A 4,855-nucleotide genomic window follows, 5' to 3' on the forward strand; every position below is an offset into this window, starting at 1 on the left:
GGTCAGGCTGTCAATCACAGTCCCAGGAGCAAGACGTCCAGGCCCAGGAAGCCCACCGTCCTCTGTCCTCCTCACCCTCAGTGAGATGCGTTTCCTAAGAAGTCCGCACCGGTGGGAAGGCCAGGTGCCCTGCGTCTGTGGAAGGTTCCCCAAGTGCCCCTCGGCCAGAGTCAGAGCAAACGGGTGAAGAGAAAGGGCCCGTGTGACTCCGCCTCCTTCGGGGCCTAAGCCAGCTCCTGCTGTCCATCTGATCCCTGCAGATAAGGTTTTCTTCAGAGAGGCTGCTACGTCAGCCGGGACCTCCCTCGGCTGGCCTGCCACAAGAAGGCTCACTGTCCCTCGGCACGACCTTGACAGCATCCAGCCCTCTGGCCCACGCTGGCTCTGGCTGGACCCAGAGATAGGGACACGTGAGGCCTGGCCTTGGCAAGGGCCATGCAGAGGCCTGCCTACCTTGGTACGTGTGCCCTGGGCAGCCTCCACTCTTGGCAGATAAGGGTCTAGACCAGTGGTTCTCAACCTTCCTAATGCCGCGACCCTGTAATACAGTTCCTCATGTTGTGGTGACCCCCAACCATAAAATTATTTTCGTTGCTACTTCATAACTGTAATTTTGCTACTGCTAATGAGTCGTAATGTAAATATCTGTGTTTTCCAATGGTCTTAGGCTCTACAGCAGCGGCTCTCAACCTGTGGGTCGCGACACACAGGTTGAGAACCGCTAGCAGGGTCGCGACCCACAGGTTGAGAACCGCTAGCAGGGTCGCCTAAGACCATCGGAAAATGCAGATATTTACATTATGATTCATTAACAGTAGCAAAATTACAGTTATGGAGTAGCAACGAAAATAATTTTATGGTTGGGGGTCACCACAACATGAGGAACTGTATTATAGGGTCGCAGCATTAGGAAGGTTGAGAACCACAGGTCTAGACAATCTCAGCATGAGAAACCCATGCCTCAGGTCAGGTCTACAGCCCTCTGAGGGTCTGCAGGTCCCCAAGATACACCTGGGGTCACCTTAACTTTGATGTCCGGGGGTCATGGGCACACAAAGAAACTGTGTTCAGAGGAATCACAGCCCTGTTCTTTCAAGCGCCCAGGAGATTTGTAAACGTGCTTCCAGAGGGACCCATTCTCATCTGCTACAAAGGTCAGACCAACCCGGTCCAGGAGAAAGGGCTGGGCTGCCAACTGACTTCCAGGAATTCTGTTATTGTTGGGCATGTCCATCATGCATTCCATGGGTGCCAGGCTGGAGCAGGGATGAAGGCCATAGCCAGCAGAAGCCCTAAGCTGAGGGTCAGGTGCACACTCACCTACAGACTGAGGACCTTACCTAAACCAGGCTCTGGTGTAGGCCTCGCCTCCTGTTCCTAAACCACAGCCCCCTTGGGCACTTAACTGGTTCCCCTGACTATGCCATGCTCAAGTCCCATCCCTTTAGCCTGAGGTTCGCAGCCCTCACAAGTCTAGATCCTACGACCTCTCCTTGCCAACTCTAGCCAAACATCTCCAATAACTGTTTCCTTCAAGCCCCAGATATTCCTCTCACTGCATCTTTCCTCACACCATTCATTCACTCATTCATTCAACAGATATTTTTAAACCCCTCCCAGTAGCCAAACATAAGAAGCTCTAAATTTCGTTGGCATTCCTTCCATTGAGAGTTGGAGTTCTGTCTCCTCCCCTTCAATCTGTGATTGCTGGGCCAGTAGAACTCAGTAGAAGAGACACTGTGCCAGTCTGGTTCTGGGCCCAGACCTTGAGAAACTGACAGCTTCTACTTCCCATCTCTTGAGATGTTCCTGCTTGAAACCCAGCCACCATGCTATGCAGAAGCCCAATCAGTCACATAGAGAGGCCACATAGAGGGGTACCAGCCAAGAGCCCCAGCTGAGGTTCTAGTTGACAGCCAGCTGCAACTGTCATGTCACGTGAACTATTTTGGAGTGCCTAGCAAGCCACCCCTACAAGATGTTGCATTGAACAGCCAGCCAGTCTCACTGAGCCCTACCCAAAGCCCTGCAGATTCATGACCAAACTGAATGACTAGCTTTAAACAGCCACAAAAGTTTGGTATGGTTTGTTGCATAGCTGCACACCATAGAAGACAATTCCTACAGACCCTGCCATGGCCCATGCCTGCGCTCACATGGCTCCTCCTGCAGCTCTGCACGTGGCCCAGGACAAATTCCTGCCTGGACTCATGGCCAGTTGAGGCACCTTCTTATCTTTGAGGCCTCGCTGGCTTCCTGGCCACAGCCTAACATACCTTCCCCAGAATTCCCAAAGTACTTTCTTTTTTAATCTGTCTGAAGGTAAGTCCACTTAATGCAAGCATGAACTGCACAAGAATCTACTCTCCCTTCCTGGGCTGTGCTCCTCTTGAGAAGGGAGTCTGACTGACTCACTACTGCAATCTTCACAGCACAGAAAATTATTCATTAATTTACTCCACAGATTAGTACTTAGGGCCTAATATCTGCCAGACTCTGACCTAACGGTCTAACAGATGTGGTGCATCTGTCAGTAGAACAGATATGTACTGAGCTTTCCGGTGTAGTAGATCATCATAAAAAGGAAAATGCAATTATAACCTGGGAAAAGTTCTCTGAAAGAAAATCAAGAAATGCTGAGTGCATAGAGCAGAATCAACTACACGCATGTGCTAAATGACCAGCAAATGAATGAACAAATGAATGAAAGAATGACAGATCTTCAGTTTCTCGTGCTTCTCAATGCCCTTTAACAAGGAATCATTTCATGTTAAATCAATCACCAGACTCTCAAAATATCTCCAGATGCTTACTAGCAAGTACTGCCTTCTGTAGGCCCTGAAAGCTTCACCCTAGTTCAGTGATGGGCAACCTTTTGAGCTTGGTGTGTCAAACTTCGCCAAAAAACTGAGCATAACTCGGGTAGTGTGTCACTTTGAGGAAAAAACATTATTTCACAAATGTTTCATCCTCAGGAGCAGCAAATGTTTCATCCTCGGCATGTGGCCGCCTCAGCGGCTGTGTGTCATCAGAAATGGCTACATGTGTCAGTGCTGACACGCGTGTCATAGGTTCGTCATCACTGCCCTAGTTAGTATGAGAGGCAGGACTAAGACCCTTAGCTCTTGACTCCCAGTGCAGACTGCCCCCACTGCGCTCCCTGCTGAACACTCCCTGACCCTTTCGCCTGTACCAGTAGGAGGCTGAGATGAATGGTGTGTTTCTGAGAAAACAGGTGCAGAAGCTATCTGGTTTAAGGGCGCTAACCGGTTTAAAACAAAACCCCTCTCAGCTGGCCTGAGACACCGACCACACCACTCCCAAGGCACACTGCTGGAGAGGCCCCAACAAGCTATCGCTTTCTTCTGACCTTGGCAACGCCTGCACTTTCTTTATAGTTCTGAATGTGTTCAGACATCATAATACAATATGTCAACACACACAGCACGACCATGAACCATTCTCATCAGTACAGAAGATATGGAAATAGATAATCACGTATACAATTTCATATAGAGATTCCTGATTAAGCAAGTTATAAATCATTACAAAAATGTTTCTCAGTTTTAAAAAATCAAGTGAGAAATTAAGATAAACACACTCACACAGACATACAAACAGTAAAAAGTTCAGAAAGATATATACCCAAGTGCTCAAAGTGGTTATGTTTGAGTGGCATAATTATAAGTGACCTTTATTTTATAATTTGCTATATATTCTATTGTGATTTTTTTTCTTTTATAACCATCAACTGTCACCAAAAATAAATAAAAGATGTCATTATGTGAGAAAAATTACTTTCCTTGAAACTTGAGAACAAAATGTGTCAACACAGTTTATTGGGTCATAATCCAAAAATAAATAAATAAATCAAGAATGTGATTTTAAAAATAGTTCAGTAGCACAGTGGAAAATATCCAAGGAGCTTAAACTGGATTCCAGGGCTGTACCAGGTAGCGGTGGAATCTGGGTCAAGCATCAGGTGGATTTCTGGGTGACCTGTAACAAGTCTCTGCCCTTGTGGGCCTCTAACCACGCACAGCCCCCAGCATGAGGGTGGGACTGCATCAGTGGTTTTCAGTCCACAGTGCCATCAGAACTACCTGGGAGCTCCTAAAATGTGCAGCCACACCTCAGGGCAGACCAATGAATCAGATCCCCAGGCCTTTGGCATCTGAACCACTCCTCTATGCCAACACCCCTTGATTTTTAGGGTGTGTGTCATTGCAGGACAGTTAGGAGGTGCCGAGGGCAGGCAGAAGGCTCTAGAATGCATATTGCCATTCCTAGCTTTCACTTCTTATTCTTCGGCGAGAATTGGTCTTATTCCCAGGAGTACACCTTCCAAACGGCCTCCTTTTCCTTTCGTGGGTCACCTTGAACCTTGGCTGATTCTGAGCCAAATGGTCATTCTTAAAGGCCTGAATTCTTTCCCATCCTGTTAGGTTCTCAGAAATCAACCCAATTATATTTTCAATAACAGGAAAAGTTCTTTATTTTCTGCTTCTTTGGCTAGGCGGGCCTACCCACAAGTAAAAATGGACTGAGTCGCTCGCTCCCACCCCTGTCCAGCTTACTCTCATGAAGTTTCTCCAAGCAGCTCCTTCAGGTCACTCAGGCCTCATTCCAGCATCTCCTCAGAAAGGCCTTCTCGGACTCCCCTGAAGCCTACCACCCAGCTCTATTTTCATCATAGCCCTTACTGCCATCTGACATTGACTTAGGCATCTACCGTCATCGATTGGTTGCCTTCTGCACATGCCCTGACCGGGCCTGGGCTGGGGAGGAGCCTGCAACCAAGATATGTGCTCTTGTCTAGAATCAAACCCAGGACCCTTTGGTCCACAGGCTGATG

This window comes from Eptesicus fuscus, chromosome 12 (assembly GCF_027574615.1).
Source record: "Eptesicus fuscus isolate TK198812 chromosome 12, DD_ASM_mEF_20220401, whole genome shotgun sequence".
In the NCBI taxonomy this organism is placed as follows: domain Eukaryota; kingdom Metazoa; phylum Chordata; class Mammalia; order Chiroptera; family Vespertilionidae; genus Eptesicus; species Eptesicus fuscus.